Source organism: Syngnathus typhle, linkage group LG4 (genome assembly GCF_033458585.1).
Source record: "Syngnathus typhle isolate RoL2023-S1 ecotype Sweden linkage group LG4, RoL_Styp_1.0, whole genome shotgun sequence".
In the NCBI taxonomy this organism is placed as follows: Eukaryota; Metazoa; Chordata; class Actinopteri; order Syngnathiformes; family Syngnathidae; genus Syngnathus; species Syngnathus typhle.
In genome coordinates, this window is record NC_083741.1 from 16,417,146 (window position 1) to 16,431,139 (window position 13,994).

The window sequence follows — 13,994 nt, forward strand, 5'->3', positions numbered from 1 at the left end:
TTTCCAGACAATCCCATAGTAAATGGAGTCACTTCATCTGACTGAAACTTGTTGCATTTTTTTTTTCGGTTTTCTTTTTTTGCAAGCTAATTGCCTCTTCTTCTCTATCTCCCTTGTTCAGTCACTTTCACCAAGTGGAGAGAAATACAGTTTAACAAGTGAAACACTGACATCATGAAGTGTGCAGACAAGAGCCGCCAGTGCAAGTGGAGTGGAAAGTGGAGTAGAGTAGATCCTCTCGGCCTCAGCTGGCAGTCCTGTCTGGACATTCAACTTCCTCGCACACTTTTACACGTATGCATGCCTTTAATACACACAGTTATATAAAAGACGCCGTGCGAAGCAGGAAAAAAAAGATTAAAATCTCTAAAGTGCAGTCACATGTTTGCTTCTATCTATTATTTACTGTAAATAATAATAATAATAATAATAATAATAATAATAATAATAATAATAATAATAATAATAATAATAATAAATTCAAGGAACTGGTTTCATGTGCTTTATTCAAGCATTAAAACAAGTTATTTACTAGCTTGCCTTGATTTCACTTCCTACTACACACAGCGGGGTTTTTTTTTTGTTTGTTTACAGTTCTGTAACATTCAATGTAGTTTGATTGTTATCTTTGCTTACGCAGTAACTTTGGCAGCAAATGTCATGGATAGACATCTCTGGTTGCTGACTGGATGGAATTGGATTTGTTGCACGATCAGGCAGAAAATAACCAAAGCACCACTGGTATGGTTCGCATACAGACATAAAACTGGGGACTGACGTCGGCAAAGGCCAGCATATTTTTAAACTACTTTACTTTAACATCAGGATACTATTGGACCCACACAGAAGTGTGTGCGTGTGTGTGTGCATGCGTGCGTGAGTGCGTGCGTCCTTGTGAGTCATTGGTACTGAGAGAAAGTGACATTTGTTTGAGCAGTAAATGACCTGTGCTACACACAGGGAAAGTACAACTGGTGACTACACTAACACAAACAGACACAAAATGAATTTCATGGTAAGTTCTTGAATATGTCGCAAAGGAAAGCACCTATGTAATTATTCATGGATTAGAACTAATACTGTATATCAAGTATAAAATGCAATGAATGTGAGAGTAGGTATTTTAAAATAATTTTTACAAAATAGTGCAACTATTGTTAGTTTAGCAGTTGTGAGTGGCATGCAGCTTATGTGCTGATATCTTAAAAAACATAAATTCCCTCTAGAACAGAACGTCACACGCACCTAATTTGCCATCATTCCAAAGACGGGAAAAATTATTCAGCCTGTTTGTTAAATCCTCTCGCGGATGCTCATATAGTCACATCACAAAGCAATATTAATATCTGGTTCCCTGGTCGGAGGAATATTGTCTTGCTGAATATTTCCAGCCTTTTCAAATCAGCTGGTGGCCGATGTGCAAATCAGTGAGGACGTAATGTGCAATCAGTAGAACACTTGCACGTTTCTAATTTGGGGAGACGTTCTCGCCAGCTGAGATTGCTGAGATCTGAGAACAGATTTGTGCTAAAACCATAAGGGGAGGCCCCTGAGGGACGCAAGTAGCCATGATAGTGCACATTGACAAGATTATACAATGCGGAAGGAACTAGTGAGCTAATTAAAGCTTATAAAAGGATTATGTGGCATATTTTGCACAAATATTTCTGGTGAGAATGACTTTTGCACTATTGTGTGTCCAACAAATTTGAATTGCAACAGGGATGAGATCAGGCAAGAGAGTGCAGGACACACTCATGCATGCATGCGTGCATGCATGCATGTCTTTGCCCAGTGCTACCTGGAGAATGTGTGATGGTGTGTTTTGATCAGCTGGTGAGGTGAGCACGCAGTCAGCAATGTTAATGCATCCGTATGGGGATGACCCTCAGGCAGGAGGAAGAGGAAAAAATGCATTAGGGAAGCCGAGCAAGACAGAAGGCTGAGGAAACAGGAGAGAGCAGGCCGTGTCCAAAGCAACATGAATGCAGTATTTTTAAAAATCCAACTTGGCCTTTCTTCAATGTTATGAACTGATAACTTGAAGAGCGTTTGACTTTAACGGATCAATATAAATTAACTGAAGTGGGAGTTTTTGAATGTCAACATGAAATGTCTTAAGGCTACGTTAGGTAAGCGTAAGAGTCATAAACCCATTCCTGTAAATCTGTATAACGCTATTAGAGTTTGACACTTTGTTTTAGTTGACATCACCTGCTGGAGATGTGTGAGCAAGAGATTAAGTGCATCCTACTTAAATTCCATTTACTAATATTTTCTGTAAAAAAAAAAAAGGATGCTTTGAAATGAAGGCCAATCATTGATTTGGAACTGACCTCTTCTTAGGTAAGCTGTTCTTTGGAATTGGTGAAATGTAACAAGAAATGTAATGCCAGAGGGATTTCTTGTTATCTATAAAACACATACCCACATCCCTTTGATTGATTTGTACAGTGAGTGCTACAAGTAAAGACTCCTCAACTCAACTCCAAACAAGGTGGTAAAAATGACTCATCCTCAAAGAAATGTAATATAAAGCACATCTTCAATTCGTTAAATGTCGCCGTTGGGCACGCTGTCAGAATACGAAAACCAGCTATTGCCATAATATGTTAGGCTGTCAAAATGTGTCATTTCTTGAATGTCAAGTTTAAATTAACAGGAACTGTGTTAGCAGAACTTTTCAAATTGTGTATTTCCTCACTTTTACCTGCCGCACAGGTAAGTGCAGGCCAAGAGTGACAAGGGGGAAAATAGTTTTAATACAGGTAATCAGAAATGATATTCAAAAACTGTTGGGTTAGACTAACCTAACACTGCGCTATTGAGTGGCAACGCACGTAAAGAAAAAAAAACATTGACGACAGTAAGACTGCTTTCGCAGTCGCTCTTTGATGGTCATGAATGGCTTTCCACTTGCTTTTGTACTAACTTTTTTTATTTTCCTCCTGGTTCGCAGTGTAGAAAAAGAATAATCCATGCAAGACGTCACAACAAACTACCTGATATTATTATTGGGTTCCTTTTATGTTGTGGTGTGGAAGGCAGCCACACAACTGTGATTTTGATGTGATTTTCCATACTATGCATGCACTTCCCGAGCTGAGTCATGATTTTCCAAATAAATGAATGAATGAATGAATGAATGAATGAATGAATGAATGAATGAATGAATGAATGAATGAATGAATGAATGAATGAATGATAACAACTGCATGACCTGACAGCATGGGGACAGTAAGGTAATAAAGTAGGGCTGTTATTTTCAGCCCATTAAGAGTTCCTTGTGAAAATAAACTACTCAGAGATGGAAGACGGGCAACGCGATGAAAAGCGAGTGCTCTGGGAGGATGGCAAGTTACGACTGCTTCGATAATGGATGTAAAGGACAGCGAGAAAGCTGCAGGTTGACAGCAGTTGACTGCCGTTGCTTCATATCGCTCGCCTCTCTCATTATCTGCTATTTATTAGATAATGAGTACAATTAAGCCTTTTTTTCATGGTTGTATGAAGCCGAACAATGTGTTTGAAAGAGAACAGCTAAGATTTGATTGAAGTACTTGGATGGAAATGGTCAGAAGATGATTCACTGATGTGGTGAACTGCCATAGTATAGCGCCAACCACTGCTCAGGAAGACTTAATGTCAGATTTTGTTTTCCTTAATTATCGGTTGCCGGTATTAGCAGCCTCCATGAATACTTGAATACCTCCTGTTACTTAACTCTAAGTTGTCACATTACCGGTCAGTCTATTCTGTGAGCTGTGTTGGACAGTACCTTTTCTTTGTCAATACTTTCACTTCTCAATTTTTCTGGAAATTTTTCTAGAACCAAAAGTGTTTTCTTTTTGGGGGGGCGGGGGAGTATGAAACTTTTTGTAACTTTTGCGACTTTTCCGTATGTCCTCTGTGTGAATTTGTTAACGCTTAAATATGTATTTTTCCCCAGCCATTAACATTACTTTAATTTAGAATCAGGCACTAGGGTCCTGAACATGAAATGCAATGCAATTATGCATGTTCTTTTGTGAAAACATCCAACGTTTCTCTCAGGTGAAGAATAATCTCTAAAATGTCAGCCCCATTTGAAGCTAAATACATATTTTATTTTTGTAGACTCCAAAAGGTTATTTGATGTTTTCTTCTTTTTTTTTCTTAACTCACATTATTCATGCATTACTGCAGATGTTTATGCATTCTGAACTGTGCATATATATTTTCTACACACAAAACTTTTCACATCCAATGATTAACATGTGGCAATTAGTCAGAGCACGCCATGTCACAATTTCAGACCATGATTATAATCTGTCTTCATTTAGCCTGCTGACAATGTCCTTTTGTTTTTATGTGTTCTTTTTGTATTGCTGCGTAACCTTTACCTCGACTCTCTCTCTCTCTGTTTCTACTTGTGGCGATTAGTTGTGTGTGTCTGTGTGAGTGTAGCTTGTCTACAGTGTATATGTCTCAGTGTGCATGACAGTGAGTCCACCTCAGGGAGAAGTATCTGCGTGAATGTGAGTGCGTTGGGGGGGCGTCTATATTTAGGCACTACTCAAACGGAATGCATCTTGGGAAAAGGTACAAGTTCAACCAAGTGAGAATGATTCTTAAAAAAAAAAAAAAGCCTTTTCCCCCCTTTTATATTCCTAAAAGTCCCAGGTGAATAATTCTCTCATTAGTAGTATTTTCTTCTTGGTCTCCTCTGTGTTCTGTCAAGGAATTGGGTATTTGAAGAAATGCTATTATTGATTTTTTTTTTTAACTATATAATATAACATAAACGTGGGTTTTCTTCTACCAGGCAGCATGGTGGATCATTTGGTTAATGTATAACTTGCACTCATAGGTTCTGGGTCTTAAGCTCTACTCAAATTACCCTAACCCTAACCCCAACCCAAACCCAAATCTACAAATCCTCCCTGAGCCTGCATTGTTTTGTTTTTGCCCAGTAACAGTTTCTGTCAACAAACACAGGCGTCTTGAGACGCAAGTTTAATTCATGATGTGGCCATGCTTGTGACTCAAAACGCTCGTATCTTGTATCATTTTTATCGCTTCAATTCTCCCAAAAACAAACAAAGGTTTGTAATGTGGTTTTCAACTAGAAAAATAGCACGCCTTAACATTTTAATTTAGTAAAAAGTACAGTAATGACAATCAAATGAAAAGAAATTAAATTTGTGCGTTGTTTGCTTCAGTTCAATGGATATTGCGCTTCTCCTTCTGTTAACTGTTTTGTAATATACTGATAGATATCAGTATCGATTTTTAAATACGAGCAATATTTGGCTGTAGTTGGAAAAATAGTTAAAACACCTCATTGTGTTTATTGTGTTCTGTATTCTACCCCTGCCTTCTACTTTTCTCTGCAAGCCCTCTTCTTGTCTTTCTCTCTCAGCCAGAAAAGTGTTTGGTATTCTCGGATTGTCTGGCCCTCACTCCTTTCCTCGGCACTCTGCTCTGCTGCTCAGCGCCCTCTTTGCTCTTTTTATTTTTTACTCCTCCCAAACACCTTTCTTCCTATGCATCATGATGCATTATGTTCGTTCTCACTGCTTCTCCCCCGTCTGTCTTCCTCGTCTTACCTCCCAACCTGCTTTTTGGCACCCTCAATTTCCATTTAAAGAAAACATTCAGCAGCATTCAGCCCTGCTAATGTGATGTAGCCTGCATCCTTCCAATGACTGGTTGTTATTCTATGGTGCAAGTCACACATGGCCATCTCATATACATGTGCACGTGCCTTATTATGCATCGCCTGCATTTAATTTTCCGCTTCATCTGCTCCAAGCGAAGCATTCACTTGATACTATACAAAGTCATAATCATATGAAAACATACATGTACCCTCTTGCTTAGTGGAGAGCATTACACGCAGATTAACTTTAATGCAGAAATGCATGATCGTATTTCTCACGATGCAAAGGAAATGAAAGTGCTCAGTGTGGTGTCGTTTTGTTGTTGTTATTAAATACTGAAAGTAATGTGATCAATGAATGGGGGTTTATTTTTTAAAATGTGACTTTGTATTTTGGGTACAATCTTATTTTGGTAGTTTTTGCAAAATATATGAATGAATAAACAAGTGGCCAAATGTTTAATGATGAAATAATCATTTTAGGAACAATGTAATAGGCACAGTTGATTAAGCTTTCAATTTGAACATAGTATAAAATGTTCAGCTCTGTTGTCTTTCATTGTTGATAAAGCCCTCTATAGCACTTGACTAAGACCTGACACAAGAGAATAACCTCAATTTGAAATTTGCCAAGGGAGGGATGCCCATGATGTCAGATTGAAAATAGATACTTTATGTAAGCAAGCAGTAGCCTGAACTTGATAATAAGACTCTTACGTTGAAGGGGAGTTATGTGTTAAATATTTAAAGTGTGAGACAGAGACAGAGTTAGTGAGTGAGAGCCAAAAGAAAAACAACAAAGCAAGCACAGGGAAGAGGAAAGGAACGCAGCTTAAATGGTGGAAAGCAAACTTTGCTTCACCGAGATGCCCACACTGATTTGATAAACTTTGCTTATCAGACAGAGAAACATTAAGAATAAAATGGTCACAGAGATATGAAAACGCTTATCAGTGTCCTCCAATTTCCACAGAGGCTATTTGTAGTCGAGTCAAACATATGGACAGAATAATAACTAGGGAACAAACACTTGAAAATACATTCGCTCATTTGACTGTAAACGCAGGGATCAGCAAGTGGTGGCCATTTCAGAAATAAATAAATAAATAACGCAAATTATTTTGTTTTTTGTTTTAAACATACTCTAAAAACTCTTCAAAACACTGGGCTACAATTATTAGATGTTTTTCACTAAAGAGGTAAAGGGAGGGGATCCCCCAAAACGAGAAAGAATCCAAAATATGATAAACATTAAAGAAAAAAAAATGTCTGCAGAAATGCAAATCCTCGGGTGCCACACTGCAAATAAGCAGCACTCGACTGTCGTTTTAATAATAAAATTATAATATCACCATTCACCCTTAGATGGCAGACATGTCTTGTGTTCACAGTGGTTCTTATGTGGATTTGGAATGATAGAAAGGACAATGATATTAAAATTTCCAGCAATTTTTGGGGGCATAAAATGTACAAAGTGAGTCGTTACATTCAATGTAGGTTCCTTGTTTAGTCGTTTAAGGGTACTTTTAATGGTATGCACTAAAACATGCCTTTTCGCTATTTGTCCTTTGACCTAACGTATAAGCCATCTAGCGTGGGGGTCTGTGTGACTTTGAAAATGCTATTTCCGGAAGAATATAGCACAGGGAAATCAATATTAAGACAGCATCTGTAGCTTGACATAATCCCCTTCATGCATCATCAATTTAAGTGTTTAACGACAAGAACGGCATTCCACTCATCTGAGTGGGGGACTTAAGATTCAGTGCTCCTTTTAAAGTAGGGCCAGCAGCATCACAAGGCAAAATCGAGGCTTGCCTGGGGTTTTGAATCAATGAACCAACCTTGAACCCAATTGCCAGGCCATGAATGAGGCATTATCTGTTTCCGAAATGAACAGTTATATCTTCTCTTTTTCTCACTTAGAATTCCTCAATAGAGGGCTAACGCACATCAGTGACTACATTGTTAATAGCTATAAGAAATTGATGTCATCTGACTTAATCGATGGCTGTGTGATTGTTGCCTTTCTATGAATGTCACACAAACAACAGAATAAATTCATTTACAGTTAATAAGCTTCCCTATGTTCAACACAAGATGTGGAGCTCCCTTTTGATATTCACCACCGTGCTATACATAAATCATGTGGTACCGCTACGCTTTGTGAGAATCTTAGAAGGGTAATTGGACCAATTAATGTTTTACACTGAATGAATTTGATTTTCTTCTCAGAAGAGTTGATAAATTGGGTTAAGGTGCATTCGGAGGAGGTGCTCTGGAATGCAAAATTCTTTGGCGATTGGAAAAAAATTGTTAATAATAAATTCAAGAAGTAATGCATTATACACAACGAGTAGGATTCTATGTACGTATTTATTTGTATATAGTAGCTGCTTGTTGACAGCAATGAATGAATTTGGAAAAAAAGATGGCCTATCATCGGCGACGTTAGCCTATCCTCATCATGCATGTAAACTTTGGAAATAAACCTTTCCTCTCTTCCATAAAAACATCACTTGTGTGCGAGTGAGATAAACAGACATTGAGAAAGAGGGTAAGAAAGATGGACTCAAAATGGCGGTCACCTTTGGCCTCACACATACCATGTGCATACATCCAAACACACGCACATAAACTCACACAGTTGGACAGTTGACATTGCAGCTTTAATCAATGAAACCGACAACTGCTGGCGCCAGAAACAACATTTATGTGACACGCCCACCTTTCCCGCACCCCAGCTCCCCATGCAGGGCATCCTACAGTGTCGCAGTCGATATGGTTTAGTGCCTCAACTATCCACCGGCACAGCCAGATATAGACAGACACAGTTCGACAAATATGCGGCGTGATCTGATCATCAAAGTTGTCAAATCCCTTTGTACTTTTCCCCCTCAGCTTTAACGATCTGTTTGCGCCAAGAAACGCCCCCTGCTGACTCCGCTGGCTTGCAAAACACTTCTAGACTTAGTGTCCGGCTTACTTACATGCATACAGCAAAAGCAGCAACCAAGTTGGGTGTGTTTGTTTAACACTAACACCTAACACCGGATTTATGGTTCAACTGACAATTTTTTTTTCTGCCAGCCATTCAGATATGCATCATGATAGCATAAGGTAGGTGTTATTTTTAGCGGGTATACGGTCCCCTCTAGTGACTATTTTTTAAATAAATCCACGAGCGATAATGCCATCAGTGGTCTTCATGTTAGCAACACTCTTATTTCCTGCACAGAAGAAGAATTAGGGGGATTTGCCCTGATAATGATTTGGGAGTCCCAACTCGAAATAGCACACTGCTGGAGCTTGGACTCAAAATGTCAACGCACAAAAAAATAGAGAGAAAATAGGTACACCGGAGACATGTTTTTATTTTTTTGAATGTTCATTAGATAGTGATGTAATATAGTAGTGCCGCAAGTTTAATTTGTCACCTGACCACATACAAGATTCAAAACAATAGTCTTGGGAGCGGCATGCCTCATTGGTAGAGGGTCATCTACCAACCCAGAGCTGTTATGGATTATTGATAGCCATTGAATTAGGAAATGTATACTCTTATACTTGATAATACTGTGTGTGTACGTATGTTCAACAGTTTCTCCCATGGCCCCTTCAAAAAAATTGTATGACCCCTCCTCCACTGACGAAGAGATTTTTCGAAACATAAAAATGGCCAACGGACAATACACCCCGGCCTGCTCACCAGTCAATCAGCGGACACATTCACTTACAATCACATTTATCCTATCACTAAATGGGTACCTATGGCTATGGAAAACAAAATAAAAGGATGATGATTTAAAAAAAAGAACAAAAATGCAATCGCTAGAACCAAAACAGTCTTGAGAGAGACATACTGGGCATAACTTATCTGGACAAACAGAACATAAAAATGGAATTAAGAAAACAGAGATAATAGCACCGACGGGAACGCTCATTGCCATCTCCACATAATGTGAAATCGTATTTAGTTTGCAGCGTTCCAGTTGGAGCAGGTACAGTAATCCTTTCCACTTGATGTAACTGGTAGATACTGCTATTTTGGTTTATAATGTTCAAATGGGCTCAGATCGATTCTTTAAAGAAACTCCAAAGTGAATTCAATGCTTTGTCTTTAACACAACCACAAACCTTGAACTGCACATTTCAAATGGCTCTACCTTGTTGGAATGTGCGCCTTAGATTTTCACTCAGATTTGAATGGTACTGCATTCTCCTCCACTCATATAAAGCAAAACACCGATCATACGTATGTTTACAGGCAACCACTTCAAAGTGTTAATATCATATTTGTACAGATGACCACTTGCATCACTGCGCGCACTCCCCCCGGTATTGCCTCAACAAGCTAATCAAGAACAATTCCAAATGAATTTATTTTCCCTCACACAGATGGAGGCTGTGCTGCTGCTGACAAATCTACAAGCTTAATAATTCTCCTGCCTAATGAAGGTTGTCGCCATTGCAAATCGTTGAAAGCTTGACATAGAAAAGTAGCACCGGTACTTGAAGAATGTTTGGAAGGCAATAATTGCGCACCTTAAGAATTTGTGCGTAAGAATGTCAATTTGGGGATCATTTTGCCTCTTTTTTGGTCTAAGTCACAAAAATGTCTGGAACAATTGGATTTGCACAAGAGGCAAAAAAAAAGCAAACTTTTATTTTTTTAGTAGATATCGGACACTTTTTTTTTTTGATTGACAGTGCTGTCATTATAAATAGAAAGCTCATGTTAAAGTCAAAACACCTTTGGCAGGCTCAAAAGAGGAGAACAGTCAGCAACGGAAATGTCACAAGAAAAACATATAAGTGACAGTCAAACTAGAGTATTAGGAATTCAAGTCATGGCTAAATATTTTGCCACGTAATCAAATTATGAACTTGAATCACTTTGAATCAACTTTTAATGTAAACTAGACCGATTTTAAGTTGCTTGACCAATGTTACAAAGTGAGCAATATTTAGATTACTAATTAATTTTAGTTTCTTCTTAACCAACCAAACCCAAAGAAATGCGTGCAATGAAAGAAACAAAGAAAGATTGATACTGACAAAAACCACAGGTGATCTTTGGGATTCATGACAACAATGTGACTTCAGCAATAGCAGAGAGCATGTTTAAATATTAAAATATTAACAATTGATGCTGGGAGGAACGGTAAACCAGAGACTATACCTTGAATAAAATAACGTTGTAGCATATGACACTATTATATTATGTTCTTTATTTAGAAAACCAAAATCAGGCACTATTTTTAAATATAACATCCCATGCATTGTCCATAGTTGCCAAAATTTACATTGGACATTGATTGCTGCACTTTGAGACTGGCTAAGATGAAAGTCTGAAAAATAAAGCCAACAAAACAACTTGGCTGGAGGCTTCAGGAAAAAAAAAACAACTACAAAGCTTGTCTCGTGTGTAACAAACATGTCAAAAGATCCTAATTCCCACAGCAAGAAACTACGATCCTTCTGCATTGAGAGATCGTGACTGCAAGAATTGCCGGTTGCTGGCGCAAAGCTGGACATCAAGACGGCCTCATTTGAAAGCTGTTCCGAGTGGGTGTTTATGAGGCCAGACTCAGGAAACAAAGTGAATACTGTATGAGTAATTGGGGGAAAATAAAAACACACCCTACACTAACATACAGTTTCCATAGTTTTTAGGTTTTTTTTTAGTTTTATAAGCATTTATAAACACTTATTCATTGATCATCAGCATTTTTTGGGGGGGAGGGGAGGGTACTGTACCGGAACAAGTGGAACAAATGTCTCTGACGTGTTTTTCTTCCATCCTCTCTTCGTTTCCCCTCTGTAGAATTTCCAAAGCGAATCCTAAGTAATCTTCATCAGTCATTTGTGTTTGCATGCCCCGTATGGGTGTTTGTGGAATACGTTGCAGCATATGTGTGTGTGCATGTGTTTCATGACTAAAGCCCCTTTAATGGGCTTCCAAGTCGTGGTGCGTTCAGGTCCCTCAACAGGAGGGAAAAAATTAGCAACAAATGGAAGGAATCAAACAAATTCTACATGTGGCTTAAAGAACGATGAATAGAAGGTAGATGAGATAAAAAAAATAAAAATAAAAACTAGATATGAAAATGAAGAGCTTTTTATCTTTGCGACAGCGATGACCCCACCAAGAATTGCACTCCATACAAAATTATTGACAATTTGTACTTCCTGTAATAACCTTGACTAATTCGAGCAGCTTTGTTCGAATGTAAAATGAGAAAACGTCCTTTATGGAGACGCTCAATTAAATCACATTTGCCCATTCAAACAGCCAGGCCAATTAGACGTTGTTTTAGAATGATATATTAATATCCTTCCTCGTGTAGTTGAACACAAGGAATGTGCTTAACATAACAAGGGAAATAATACAATAGTAAGTTGCGACTCACCATGATTAGCACATCTGCTTTACAGTTCTAATATTTGCTCTGGCCCTTCATTTCCCACGATAGCAGACTCATGTGGGAATTTCCATTTTTGTTGGCTTCCATGAAGCGTGAACGGTTGTTTGTCTGGCAACCAGTTCAGGGTGTACCTTGCCTTTCTCCCAAAAGTCAGCTTGAACAGGCTCCAAAGAGGACAAGCGGGATAGAAAATGTGATAATATGTGACCCATTTAAAACTATTTTGGTCCATTTGGGATTCTGCAGAAATTTGTCCTGGGTTGAAAACAGCTTTTAAATTACCAGCAGCACAAATAATGTTGCAAGTTCCACAATATTTCCTCAGTGTGGGACGGTCCTGGAGCTGCCTTTGCACTTTTACATTGCAGCATTTAACAAATGCTCAGGGGAAGTTCTGGCGCTGGTTCCTGTTGTTAAAGTACAATTTGAAACTCATTTGAAACCACGCAATGTTTTACTAAAAACACAAAATGCAACATATATGAAGTTACAAATGAGCATTATCTTATTACATTCATTCAGTTTTAATTATTCTGAGTGTTTTATTTAAAAAGAGATGATGAGCTAAGGGAGGAGAAGATTGTGTGCGACACAAATACCCATCGGATCTTTACATCATTACATCAGGATACAAAACTGCTGTTACTATTAGGTTTGATGTTGATGATGATGGTGATGATGATGTTGAGAGCATTTCCCCCTTCTGATCTATAAATATTAACTTTTCTCCCTCATGTCTGATTACAGACAGATACAATCCCATCCGTGCGTCTTCATGCTCCCCTCATGTTCCCAGTGATCTCACTTCTCATTTTAAATGTCTCTATTCACACCTCTCTCCTGCTGCTCTCCTCTGGCTTTGGGGCCAAATTAATTGATGATTATCTTGACTTTGCAGGGCTGGTTTGCAAACTTGGCTTTTTATCAGTGAGGGATTGCTTTCCATTACTTACGGCTTCGTTTAGCGCACTCATCCTTAAACTGTACCCCCCCCCCCCCTGCAGACTATGTTCCTCTTTGAGACTTCATCTTTTAGCAGTGTGTGAACACCGCTAATTCAGTTTGGTCTCCTTCCATAAAATCATAGTCGTGTTTAACTTTTGTCGAAACTAGAAAGGCACTCAGTTGAGGCGTAAATGGCGGATAGAATATCAATGCAAAAAAAAAAAAATCCTGGAAAAGAAGTTTAAAACTAATATGTTAAATATAGTATAAAAGTTACTTCGATTCATGTACTCAAGTAACTTTTTGAATATATTATTATATTATTATTAGACTAGTTTTAGTGCAACAGGTAGGTTTACTTGAGTATTTTGATAAAGAAAACTCTACTTTCACTGTGTTACATGGAACTGCTTTGCACTCATTTGCTTGCGTAATCTATTTTGGTTTGCAACCTAACGTGTCACATGATGTTTAAGCACACGGAATCCGCACCGCCCCACTCGGATACAAAGATTTCATAGTGAGTCACCAATGTAAAAATATGACCGAAATCTAGTTATACCTTGGAGACAAACTCCAGATTTAGGAAAATCGAATATGTCATGCTCATCAGTGTCGACCTGCATATACAGTCATACTGCATATATGGTTATTTAAGGTGTCTTTGATATTCGGAGCTCATTATTAATAGATGGACTCCTGCTCTACAAGCATGTGTCTATGTCTGTGTACATGCATTTGTAAGTGCCCCCAAAAGGTCAGACCTAGGCTTTGCATGGCAACAGGCACAATCAATATCAAACAGTGTTGCTGCTTGCATGGAGAAGGGGGTCAACGCACAACAAGCACCGGCACTAACCGATGCACACCTTAGTGCATAAGTAAACGACAAGATAGCCTTACATTTACACTGTGTAAACACTCACGCCAACTCCAACTGATACTCGGCAGACCAAGACAGCAGCGGCGATATGTTAGTC

The 13,994-nt window shown here is 38.5% G+C and overlaps 1 protein-coding gene across 2 annotated transcripts in view; it reads right to left on the reverse strand.

The window, feature by feature from the left end:
* LOC133152939 (CUB and sushi domain-containing protein 1-like) overlaps positions 1 to 13,994 on the reverse strand; it is a 290,934-nt gene that overhangs the window by 150,271 nt on the left and 126,669 nt on the right. The window lies entirely within an intron of this gene.